This window comes from Hyperolius riggenbachi, chromosome 5, assembly GCF_040937935.1.
Source record: "Hyperolius riggenbachi isolate aHypRig1 chromosome 5, aHypRig1.pri, whole genome shotgun sequence".
Lineage (NCBI taxonomy): Eukaryota > Metazoa > Chordata > Amphibia > Anura > Hyperoliidae > Hyperolius > Hyperolius riggenbachi.
This window is the reverse complement of record NC_090650.1, coordinates 395765489-395779281: the sequence shown is the minus strand read 5'-3', so window position 1 is coordinate 395779281 and position 13793 is coordinate 395765489. Positions and strand designations below refer to the sequence as shown.

The following is a 13793-nucleotide window of genomic DNA, read 5'->3' as shown; positions in this document are numbered from 1 at the left end:
GAAATCTGCTGCCAATAGGATTGCATTGTGTGGGGAAATCTTCTGCGAATAAGATTTCATTTTGTGGGGAAATCTTCTGCGAATAAGATTGCATTTTGTGGGGAAATCTTCTGCGAATAAGATTGCATTTGTGGGGAAATCTTCTGCGAATAAGATTGCATTTTGTAGGGAAATCTTCTGCCAATCTGATTGCATTTTATGGGGAAATCTGCGATTGTGATTGCAATTTGCGGTCGGCCGGCCCTCCACCATGTGGACTATTGTGCGCCACTGTCCTCGGTATGATGTCCTCGTTTTCAGGGTGTGATGTCCTCCTTTTTGGGGTTCTGCAAGTGGCCAACCTAATGGGCGCCCCAAGGTGTCCCTCTGCATCTTAAAGGGAAACTTAAGTCAACTTTAAAAAATGAGATTTACTCACCTGGGGCTTCCCTCAGCCCCCAGCAGCCGATCGGTGCCCTCGCAGCCCCGCTCTGACGCTCCAGGACCCGCCGGCGAACACTTCCGGTTTGGCCGTCACCGGCCGACAGGCATGGGAACGCAAGTGATTCTTCGCGTTCCCAGCCTGTATATATATTGCTGGCCGCAATAGCAGCATAGGGGGCGATATACAGGCTGGGAACGCGAAGAATCACTCGCGTTCCCATGCCTGTCGGCCGGTGACGGCCAAACCGTCAGTGTTCACCGGCGGGTCCTGGAGCATCAGAGCGGGGCACCGATCGGCTGCTGGGGGCTGAGGGAAGCCCCAGGTGAGTAAATCTCATTTTTTAAAGTTGACTTAAGTTTCCCTTTAACTGTTGCTCCCCAGGGACTTTGCAGAGTATTTCCAGAGTAGCATCTCATCTGTGCTGGGGGTCAGGTGAGACACTACTCTAAAATAGATACTGCAGAGGTCCTAGGGAGCACAGTTAAGTTGGGCGGTGATTGGGGGAGGATCAGCAGCCACCTCAGGGGCCCAGAAGGGAAATTTGGCTGCAACAAAGGGCCCCTAATGACGCTTTTTGGTCGGGGGGGGGGGTCTGTTGGGGGGCCCCCAGGCTAATTTTTCCCTAGGGCCCAATTGTTACTTGAACGGCCCTGCACCGCATATTACAGCTACAAGCCATGGAGAGCACCGCCCCCTCCCATCCTCTTACCCCAGACCCTGAGGCCACGCAGGAGGGAAACTCCCAGGTGTCGCAAGCACTGGCCAGGCGACAAATACAGGGATCAGTAACGTAATAGGAGGACGAGAGTGGGCGCAAGCCTTCTAGTAGTGTTGTCCGGATCATGAACGATTCGGATCTTTGATCCGAATCTATTTTATGAGTCGATCATCCGAATCATCAAAATGAGTGATTCGAATCGCAAAAGGGGCGGGGCCAGAAGCGACACGCCCCCTCTCAGCGGGCAGCGGGGTCCTGGAAGCAGAGCTGAGATGGGTCGCTGAGTTGGAGGGGAGGCAGCCTTGCAGGAACAGCAGGTAGATGAGAGAGAGGGGACATGGGTGCCACTGCCAGATATGTGTAGAGCACACATACTGGCTATAACGTGCTGCCCATTATAGGCTGTCTGTTCCGTAGTTGTGCACAGTGATCACATTGGAAGCTTTTGGCTCAGCACAGCTCAGTAACTTTGCAGGGACTGTGATTGCTTTGCAATATGATCCTCCTGCATTCGCTCTATACAGCTGCACTTATCTTCTGGGAATGTTTTGGGGAATGCTTTCTTTCACTGTGCGACGTTTGCTTTGAAAGTACACAGATGAGCATATAGGTGAAATACATGTAAAGCATATGATTGCTGCATGTGGGTATTGTGTGCAAACATTTCTGCTCTCTGCTTCCCTCCTCCCTTCTCTGTCCACTCCCTGCCCTCTGTCCATCTTCTCCCCTTCTCTGTGTGTCCACCCACCTCCCCTTCTCCTGTCCACAGCAGGGAAAGACCTGTCCTGTTAGTCATTTCACCCCCGAAATGCTTCGGTAGTAAAATGATCCGAGATTCGGATCAAAGATCCGGATCTTTTCAATGATCCGATTCGAATCATCCGGATCATTGAAAAGATCCGAACTTCCCATCTCTACCTTCTAGAATTGCGGGGTGGGCGTGTTTTGATGCAGTGAAGGGGCGGGATCCGTGATTGATGCTGTGGTGACTGTGGTCGGCGTGTAAGTGGAGGAATAAGTAATAAGTACAGCGGTAGGCGGGGTCTGTGTGTAGCGGTCCAGTGGAGAGGAATGCGAGCAAGGGACACCATGGTAGGCGGGGTCTATGTGTAATGTGAGAGGAAAGTGGTGTGACGTCAGGGTGGGCGTCATATTATATATATTCATGCAATGAATGAATGAATATCGACGTGGGCGGGGTTTGACAATATGACGGGCGGAGCACTTGCGTGAGAGTGGGAGGAATTGGTCGGGATTTGATATGTGATGGGCGGGATAGTCATGTGAGAGGGGGTGGGAATCTATGAGGTGGGTGGAGCTAGGACTCAGTTGGGCCTCGTCTCGCGCAGCGGCAACAGCTGGTGAGTGTTTTGCGTCTGATTGATCACTGTTATTGCTGTCATCCATCGTCGTCATCTCCATCCTCCGGGGCGCCCAGCACACCTGATCCTCTCCCCAACACCCGCATCCCTGGCCTGTGCGGCAGCGCCATGTCTGCGGAGGTTATGTAACCCCGTATATAATACAGCAGGCATGTCTGTAGTGTAATCCGGACTGCCCTCCTATGGCTCCAGTCAGTGTACAGCACTCCTTCCCCTATGCATTCCCTATGTGGTTATCAGTATTATTCCCCTGCTTTGTATATATGCAGGTCATTCTCAAATATCTTTCATCTATCTATCTATCTATCTATCTATCTATCTATCTATCTATCTATCTATCTATCTATCTATCTATCTATCTATCTATCTATCTATCTATCTATCTATTCTATCTCTGTTTGATCATTAAAAGTTCATGTGATTTCTGAATATAATGGCTTCCCATTATATTCAACACCCCCCCCCCCATTATCCTGCCATCCATCCCTTTATCTGAACCTCCATCTTTTATAGACCTATAATTCTCCCCTCCGGAGACAAATGTCACCCTATTGCATCAGGGCAGCATGGATTTCTTATATTCTAGGCAGTGGCGTAGCAGTAGGAGGTGCAGAGGTAGTGACCAGATCAGGGCCCTTGGGCCAGAGGGGCCCCATGGGGCGGAGCAGTGCTTTTTAGTGGTGCTAGATTTGGGCGCAGCCAGCGCCACCATAGACTATTATAGGAATCACATCTATAGCGGCGCTCAGTGAGTAATGTCGGCGCCATCAGAAAACTGAGCCAAAGTTACTTAAAAAAACACAATAATTCGGCTTCTAGCAATCGCTGGAAGCCAAATTATATCATTCCCCCACTATCCATGGCGGCCTGGAGGGGGAATAGTAATTAACATGGCTGGGACTTTTGCAGAAGCAGGATCAGCCATATATCGGCTGTATCCTGTGCCCAGGTCTTCCTGCGCTGATTTCAAATGTATGCCCATGCGGCCCACTCTCAACTACAGTATTAGCGCTTTATTGGTCCTGTGCTGATAATATTCACTTATGTAGATGATATGACTAGTAGTGATCATTAACAAGCTGTTTCCCCATCCCCTTCTTTGCTCCTCTGACACTGGTTATCCTTGATTGGTTTTGGTGCGCCGTATCAGTTGTTCTGTATAGCAGGTTTGCAAGGGGACCACAGCTGCTTAGCTATGCCACTGATTCTAGGCCAGTGTTGATAACCAATAACCAATGCGTCAAGAAGATTGATGCCTAATAACGTGCTGGGGCAACGCTTATGCCTAGTATACCAGTGGGCAGTATTAAAGAGACTCTGTAACAACAAAAACCTCCCCTGGGGGGTACTCACCTCGGGTGGGGGAAGCTTCCGGATCCTAATGAGGCTTCCCACGCCGTCCTCTGTCCCACGGGGGTCTCGCTGCAGCCCTCCGAACAGCCGGCGACAGAGCCGACTGTAGCTTCAATATTTACCTTTGCTGGTTCCAGCGGGGGCGCTGTGGCGGCTTTCGGCACGGAAATAGACGGAAATACCCGACCTCCGTCGGGTCCGCTCTACTGCGCAGGCGCCGGAAACTTGCGCCTGCACAGTAGAGCAGACCCGACGGCGATCGGGTATTTCCGCCTACTTCGGAGCCGACAGCCGTCAGAGCGCCTGCGCAGGAGCCAGGAAGGTAAATATTACGTCACTGCTGCACGGAGGGCTGCAGTGAGACCCCTGACGGATGGAGGACGGCGTGGGAAGCCTCATTAGGATCCGGAGGCTTCCCCCACCCGAGGTGAGTACCCCCCAGGGGACGTTTTGTCGTTACAGTTCCTCTTTAAGTCCTAATGTTCCAGAAATAGTCTTTTGCATGGTTTAACAACAATCGTAAAGGTTGGCACTAATGAGGCAATCATAAAATATACATTCAAAGTCAATTCACCCAATTTGCTCTTCTAGTACTTGGATTTGGTAAGATTGTGCACTCATAAGGGGGCAGCTTAGCAAATGTGCGCTAGTCTACTTGAAGGGACCCAGCAGGAAACCTCATAGGAAACAGTTCTCCATTCACAGCACCCTCTAAGTAATTGGCCGAATAGTGTGAGCATGGTTTACTACAACCCATCCAAAACCTAGACGTTTGAGAGGCTGTTGTCCACCCTATCGTGTTAGCGGAATTTCTCTATGAGGTTTCCTGCTGGGTTCCCTCAAGCAGACTATCGCCCATAAAGTTGGGCAAGATGAATGAAATAATGTGGACAATAGCGGATGGTGACACACAGGACATAGGGTGCCGGAGTTCCAGTGCTCCCATTTGTATAGTTGAATCTTTCCTGTGCCCCAAATACTTTACTAGGGATGGTCAATGAGAGGCAAATAATTTCAAATTGATGTCAGATTATGCAAATTCATGCAGCTTCAAAATTGACTTTCATCAGTATTCATTATCCCGTATTGAATGGGTCCATTTGCAAGCCACATACATTTTTGGAGCCAGTATGGTTGAGGTGAGCCAGCGAGACCATCCATAGGGAATGGTTCTCCCATCACAGCAACGTCTACAACTTGAAGCATTCTAATTGGCCAAATAGTGTGGGCTTATTATTACTACAACCTATCTGAACCCGAGCAGTTCGGGAGGGTTCTGTCAAACAAATCATAGTAGGAATTTCCCTATGGACTCCCTCTGTGTCTGAAGTTACATTAGAAAGGCTCATTAGGACCCAGAGCCTTCCATCACCTTAGGCAAGTATCTGCTTGAAAATGGACCAATCAAATTAAGCCAAGGTGGGATTTGATTAGTTTGTTTTCAAGCTGTAAATGATCTTACAATTTCAGGGCTGTGGAGTCGGTACAAAATCATCCGACTCCAAGTACCCAAAATTGCTTCGACTCCTCAACTCCGACTCCTTAGTCTAATTTTTACAAAGGCTATGGGTTTGGTTCAAAAATCATCCGACGACTTATTTATTGAAACCACCAACTCCGACTCTGGGTATCCAAAATTGCTCCGACTGCCGTGCAGTTTTTTTCCATCTCCTTGATGATCCGTGTGGCAGAATGTTGCATGGTCAATGAGATGCAAATAAAGGTACATTTCCAATTGTGCGGCGCGATTTGCTTGCGGAAAACGCGTCAACGAATCCGCATACGGTTGCGGATTCGTTGACAGTTTCATGCGGATTTTCACGCGGAATCGTTCGATTTTAACGCGATTTTAACCATGTCAATGCCGGCAAGCATTGACATGGGTTTTTTCACGAAATCGAGCGCGGAAACGCCGGGAAAACCGCAAGACTCAAGTGCTTGCGGTTTTCCTATTTAGTTACATGACCGACGATTCGCGTGCGGCGTGCAAATTCTGACAGCTCTGCTGTGCAGATTTTTTCTGCAGAGCGAGCCGCACAGAATTCCTGACAAGTGGAAACGGCGCCATCCACTAGTATTGGTTGAGCGAATCTGCATGCAGGAAACTCATGCAGATTCGCTCTAGTGGAAACGAGCCCTAACTCCTGTTTGATGTAAATTGTATGTAAATTTTATGTAAATCTACACAGCTTGGAATTGTGCCAATAATCAGATACTGTATTTGATTGGTCTATTTCTCCTAAAAAATCCTCCTACCTATCACAGGAGATCGCAAAGGCCGCCAACAGACCAGCCCAACTATTCCGCACAGTTGATAGACTATGTAATCCATCCTGTCTAAAACCCACTATAACTCCCTCAAAGGAGCTATGTGAGAAATTTGCCTGCTACTTTGCTGACAAAGTATCTTCTATTCGGTCTCTCATTCAGTCCACAGCACCCAAGACTCATGCAACTAATGGAAATAGCTGCAAAAACAACCTAACACCCTGGACTGATTTCAAAAGTATTAGTGAGGAAGAGATCTCAGACACCCTCTGTCGTCTCCACCAGACAACCTGCGACCTGGACCCTGGACCAACTAAACATATGCTGAAATGCCCTGACCTGCTTGGTCCAGCATTTCACAAAATAGTAAATTGCTCTCTGCAAGCAGGGAGGTTTCCTACCTCTCTAAAAGAAGGAATCATCAAGCCCCTTCTCAAAAAACCTTCCATGGATCCAGATGCTATGAGCAGCTACAGACCTGTCTCCAACCTCCCCTTCTTAGGTAAAGTTATTGAAAAGGCTGTCTATCTGCAACTTGAAACCAAGCTGTCAGTAAACAACATCCTGGACCCACTACAATATGGCTTTAAGAAACACCACAGCTGTGAAACAGCCCTCATCCAAGTCTGCAACGATCTGCTCATGGCAAGGGACAGAGGGGAATGCTCCATCCTAATCCTGTTGGATCTCTCAGCTGCTTTTGATACAGTTGACCATGAAATCCTGCTTAACAGACTGCAGGAGTACTGTGGCATCAGTGGATCAGTCCTCCAGTGGTTCAGATCATTCCTGACTGACAGAACACAGAGAGTATCCCTAGGACCTAAACCTGCACCTCTACAATTCGGAGTGCCACAAGGATCAATCCTATCCCCTCTGCTGTTTGCAATCTACATGTTGCCACTCGGTACACTTATCCAACGACATGGCCTGACGTACCACTGCTACGCCGATGACACACAGCTATACCTGTCCTTCAAACCTGGTGGAACAGACCCTACCCCAAAAATAAACTCTTGCTTAGCTGAGCTTCAGGCATGGATGAATGATAACTGGTTGAAACTGAATGCTGACAAAACTGAGGTCCTGTTTGTCCAAAGCCAGTGCTCGCCATCAAAACAGCTCTATCCTAAAGCAACACCAATCAGGATTGGGAATTCAGACATAAACAGCTCCAACCTTGTGCGCAGCCTTGGCGTACTAATCGATGGGGAATTGAGTTTCAGAAACCAAATTTCATCTGTAGTTAAATCTTCCTTCTTTCATCTGAAGAACATTGCAAAGATTAAACATCTGATTCCCCCAGAGGATCTTCAAACCCTAGTCCACGCCTTCATCACATCACGGCTGGACTACTGCAATGCCCTTTATGCTGGCCTCCCCAAAAAAGACTTGCGTCGCCTGCAATTAGTGCAGAATGCTGCTGCCAGATTGCTAACAAACCAGCCTCGCCACTGTCACATTACACCGATCCTTCGCTCACTGCACTGGCTACCAGTAGAATGGAGAATACTCTTCAAGATTGGACTGCTGACATTCAAATCCCTGCACAATCTGGGCCCTGGATACATGAAGGACTTGCTGAAGCTGCACCACACCTCTCACAACCTCAGATCAGCAAGTTCTATAAACTTGGTCACTCCCAGAGTGCACCTCAAAAAATCTGGAGACAGAGCCTTCTGTCATGCTGCCCCTACTCTTTGGAACTCCCTACCACACCCAGTAAAGACAGCACCATCCCTGGAGCTATTCAAATCCAGACTGAAAAGCCACCTGTTTAGCCTGGCATTTCCAGATTTATAAAATTCTTCCCCTGTACCACGATGGTCGGAGCCATGCTTATGCGCTTTGAGTCCCACGGGAGAAAAGCGCTTTACAAATGTTATTTGTTGTTGTTTGTTGTTATTTCTAAGCTGCATTTATCTGCATTAACACAAAATATTTCCATTTCATTGGCTGTCGCTAGCCAGGACGTTTTAAATGGCTAATTAATAGAGCAAGAAATCCCAGGGCAGCTTTTATACCTATTGTGCAAGAGCAAAGCAATCTTGCTATTAATTGCCAGTTTGTGGTGTAAATATTGGACAGTTTGTTGAAGAACTGCTTCAGTTAGAATTGACTTTCTCTTTCTAGCTGGTGTTTTTGTAAAAACATGTGACTCACCTCAGGTAGAAATATCACAGTAATAGGCATTAGTTCACCGCTGCTTAGTTCTGTTTAAAAGCTAAAAGAAATGAAATTCAGGTTTTTGTTGTCTCTATTAACAGGTTAAGGTGTATTACAATCCTCCTTTAGATTTTAAGCTTGCAAGGGCAGGGCTCTCTAACCCTTTTGTGTCTTGGAATCTGTTATACATTCTATTCATCATGTTACTTTTGTTACTGTAATTACAAGTTCTGTATTTATACCAATTCTGTATTTTGTACATTGGTGTGCACCATTGTCTGTATTATGTAACCCATGTTTGCTTCTTACTTTGTGAAGCACCACAGAATATGTTGCTTTATAACTCAATAATAATAATAATCCCCATCTTGAACTTTATCTATTCCCTGCCTTAAGAATTGTCTTTGACTTGCAAGTGTTTTATAACCTTTAATTAGTTCTCATCGAAGGCTACCCTACAGTCGGACTGAGAGGGCACCTGAACTGAGAGGAATATGGAGGCTGTCATATTTACATCTGGATCACACGCCTAAAACAAGCATGCAGCTTATCCAGTCAGACTTCAGTCAGAAACATCTGATCTGCATGCTTGGTTAAGGTCTGCATTTAAAAGTATTAACACAGACAAATGCAGAACATTTATATCGCGCTTTTCTCCTGGCAGACTCAAAGTGACCGAGCTGCAGCCACTAGGACGCGCTCTATAGGCAGTAGCAGTGTTAGGGAGACTTGCCCAAGGTCTCCTACTGAATAGGTGCAGGCTTACTGAACAGGCAGAGCCGAGATTCAAACCCAGGTCTTCTGTGTCAGAGGCAAAGCCTTTTAAGAGAACCCGAAGTGGCTTGTAAGTATCCTATCAGCACACAGAGGCTGGGTCTGCATATAATGTCCAGCCTCTGCTGCTATACTGTCTCCCCCCTGTGCTCTGCTGGCCCCCATAAATCAAATCACCATGCTAGCGACATGCAGCGTGTTGATAGCAGGCTGTTTACATCCACACTTTCACCCTCCGCCACTCCCCTGCCTCCTCTATATCGCCGCTCCCCGCCTGCGTCCCTTCCCTCCCTGCTGATTGGAGGGAAGGGACGTTGGCAGGGAGTGGCGATGTAGAGGAGGCGGGGGCACGCGGAGAGTGACATTGTGGATGTAAACAGCTTGCTATGGACACACATTAACCATTACACTATCCAGCCACTTTAGAGGTAGCAGGGCAGCCAGGCAACTGGTATTGTTTAACAGGAAATAAATCTGGCAACCTCTATATCAGTCAATCCAGCTGTGGTGGAACTACAAGTCCTATGAGGCATTGCAATATTCTGAAGGCTCTAAGCATAACTCAGGGAGGAAGAAGCATGATGGGATTTGTAGTTTTGTCACAGCTGGAGTGCCAAGGTTAGGCATCACTGCTCTATATCCTCCTCCATTCAGGTGTAGGTGAAGTCTGAAAAGAAACTGTCATTGAGGAACACAGCCTGACTGTATGCTTGGTACTGTACATGTAGGTTTATTAATCATCTAGCATTTCAGTTCAGATACCCTTTTAAAGAAACCTGAGGTGAGGAACAAATGGAAGCTTCTAAATGTATTTCATTTTAAACTATACCATTTGCTTGGCAGTCCTGCTGATCTTTCTGGTCAGTAGGGTCTAAATCACACACCTGAAACAAGCATGCAGATAATCTTGTCAGATTTGTCATAGACATCTGATCTGCATGCTTGTTCAGGGTCTATGACTTTAAAGTTTTAGAGGCACAGGATCAGCAGGGCAGCCAGGCAATGTACATTTTAAAAGTAAATAAACCTGTCAGCATTGGGGGAGGGGTGGGGCAAGCGAGCGTTGGGGCAGCGAGGCAGACAGATGCGGTGCACTAGGCTGCTTCCAGATCGATTTCAGCACAAAATTGATTGGGAATTGGCCTGTGGTGTATCGGTAGCTGACAGATTTCTCTCATCAAATTCGATCAAAGTAGCCGCTACCGGTCCAATTTCAGGCGAAAAATCATTAGCAATCAAATTCTGATCGGATTGGTTGTAAATCTCAGTTGATGGGCACAATCGATTACGAACGATTTTAAAAATAGTCATTTGATTGGATTTTCGTCAAACCTAAATTTGGATTTTCTTGTTGGTTGTGATAGATGGGAAGCAAAGATTGGTTCGTTGATTGGTGTAGTGAACAATTTTTCTTCCCGATTAGAATAATCTGATCGCTCGAACAGTTTTTCGCTAGATGTTGGATCGTTGGTGGCTACCTTTAGAGAGACATTTGTATTTCAATATTTTTTACGGGGTTTTAAAGAAAAAGAATAACAAATGATCGTTATTTCCATAAGTACAATTGCATACATAAAGGCTTGTAATCTTTCAATATATTGGACCAAGAAAAGTATACATAAGCATTTTGGATAATCGCTTATGAATAATTAAGATTTTACATCATATCTAGTAGTATATTGCATAAAAGAAGTTATACAATCTGAGGTTAACTAGGAGCGATATCATTTTGGAGCCTGGGACCTAAGAGACACCCTGCTAAGGCCCAAAAGTCGCATATTATATATAGTAGATTGGATTCTTTATAGTTTAGATATACTACTTGTGGTAATTCTTGTACATTTATAAGATAGAGTAATAATATTGATACCCAATTATGATAGAGCTTGATAAACTGTTTTAAACTATTTTAATAAATTAAAGAAATTAAAATAAACCTTGTCTCTTGGTCAATTCTGACCATATATCGCTAGATGTATGGCTACCTTTAGATCATCGGGGAGACCCAGGTCACAACCGGCTTGAACTAGAAGTGGCCATCTTGCATAATAATGTAATATACAGTTCAAATAGAAAGCTGGAAGTCTATGCAGTATGCTGATTACAATCAATGTAGCTTGTACACAAAAACATCTTGTAGGTTTGCTTTATGCTGGGCATACATGGGCCGATGAACCCTTATCAATCGAGCCTCTGATGGCTGGAATGATAATTTCCGACAGGTCCGATGACCCGCCGGATCTATACCCCGCTCGATCCCAGCGGGCGGACAATAGCGGGAAATCGAGCGGAAGATAAGGAGCGCCCGCAGGGATGAGCGGGAATCTATTCGGTCGTCCACGGGGACGTGGCGGGAGTTGATCCGGTGGCTAATCGAGTCGCCTTGCATTTGGTCATCAGCTGGGGGAGCTCAATGCTGTGTGACTGATACGGCTTTAGGAAAATTAAAGTAAACTTTATAGGCTTTTTTTTTTGTTTCTGATTAAAAAAACAGCTTCTAAATAGAGCTGAGGAGTTGAGGCAATTTGGGTAGTTGGACTCGGTGGTTTCATAAACTGAGGAGTCGGATGATATTTGTACCAAATCCACAGCCAAGGTAAATATTATGCTAGGTACACACCATACAATTTTCTGTTAGATTATTCTGTTAGCTTTTTTTCCATGTTGTAGGTAAATCTATCTGGCAGGTAAATCTAACAGAAGAATCTAACAGAAAATTGTATGGTGTGTACCTAGCAGACTAAGTAGTCAGATTCGAGGAGTCGGAGCTATTTTGGGTACCTGGAGTCGGTGGTTTCATAAACTGAGGAGTCGGAGTTGGATGATTTTTGTACCGGCTCCACAGCCCTGTTTCTAAAGGTGGCTATACATCAGGCAATGTGGCGTCCGATCGGCTATCCAAATCGATTATTATAGTCGAATCTGATGAAATCGGTGCTGCCAATTGCATGCCCGATCGGTTATGCAACCAATTTCGGACCAAAATTGGTCGAACATGCTTCAAGATATAGGGCTGACTTGCTCGATCAGGTGTGCATCGGTAACAGCGAGCGATATCGGGACAAGCGACAACAACCCCCCCTGTTATCCCCAATGTATAAATATGGGTGTGGTCCGTGCAGGTGTGCGTTTATATATTACCTGCCCTGTGTTGCCGTGCCCGTCCACCGCTTTTTCATTAGCCCCATACACGCCCCGGAGCATAGCACGCCGGCGCATGTGTGCCATCAAAAACCAAGCAGTCGGCATGTATGCGGCTATTGGAAGAGCAGTGGATTCGGAAGACGGGCACCGCGACACTGAACAGGTAATGTATACGTGCATGCAGCACACACATGCTTTTATACACTAGAGGAACAGCTGCGAGGTGGCGCATTGCAGCGATTCCAAAGAGATTTAATGCGGAAATCGATCGGGAATCGGCATGCAGTGTATGGGCAGCTGACCGATATCTTTCATCAGATTCAATCAGAGAGAGATTTGTCTCTTGGTCGAATCTGCCCATTATCGCCTGGTGTATGGGCACCTTAAAAGTGTTATTTTAGGGCCGCTTGCTTGACTTCTCAAGCAATCGGTAAGAACACATAGCCGTAATCGGGCAATTCCCGCCTCTGCTAAATAATAGGGATTTTACTGTATTTGTAATATATATATATATATATATATATATATATATATATATATATATATATATATATATATATATATATATATATATATATATATATATATATATATATATATATATATATATATATATATATATATATATATATATATATATATTACAGTGGCTCAAGATGTTGAGAGCTGTTTCTTAGTTTGGTTCCTCTTTTAGGTTGAAGGTATCACAGATTTGGAGAAATGACTCCTTGCCAATTAGTTCTAAGAATGGGGATGGTTGTGTAATACCATAGCATTGCGACCACAAAGTCTTCTCGAAACTAATACATATCACAGAATAGCAGAAGATGAGTGTTTCTATTGTGTAAGGCAGGACTGTAATTAAGTCAGAGTGGTCATGAGACGACTGTCAGTCTGGCTGCAAAAATAAAAATTATACAATCACCAGACTTCCTGGCTAATGCTGGGCATATATGAGTCGACCCGGCTGCTCGATTAGCCGCCGGATCGACTCCCGCCGCATCCCCGCAGGCAGCCGGATCGATTCCCGCTCGTCCCCGTGGGCGCTCCTTATCTTCCGCTCGATTCCCCACTATTGTCCGCCCGCGGGGATCGAGCGGGGTATCGATCCAGCGGGTCATCGGACCTGTCGGAAATTATCAATCGAGCCATCAGCAGCTCGATTGATAAGGGCGCATGGGCCCGTGTATGCCCAGCATAACACAGCGATGAAAGTTCTGAATGTAAAGATGTTAGGGGTAATAGTGAAATTTGGGGCCCCACGGTAAAGTGTTTATTAATAGCGCTGACATATTCCTTAGCACTTTACAAAGCGCATAATCATGTCCCATGCTGTCCCTCAGAGGAGCTCACAATCTGTCCAATCCCTGCCATAATCGTAGTCTTAAAGAGAACCTGAGATGAGGCTACAGCAAAAATCTATACATACCTGGGGCTTCCTCCAGCCCCCTCCGGCCTGATAGCTCCCTTGCCACCGTCCTCCACTGCCTGCAGCCACCACACATTTCCCCTGAAAGGTCTCCGGTCCGGGGCATACTGCAGAGGCGCAGTCTGGCTGTGCGCA

At 46.1% G+C, this 13793-nt stretch overlaps 1 protein-coding gene across 1 annotated transcript in view; it reads left to right on the top strand.

Moving 5' to 3' along the window:
• The first annotated feature begins 2431 nt into the window (after nt 1-2431).
• Nucleotides 2432-13793, top strand: part of GRINA (glutamate ionotropic receptor NMDA type subunit associated protein 1) — a 57649-nt gene continuing 46287 nt past the window's right edge. The window contains exon 1 of the mRNA XM_068237835.1: nt 2432-2503. The gene's annotated coding sequence lies outside the window, so the exon portion shown is untranslated. The remainder of the gene's footprint in view (nt 2504-13793) is intronic.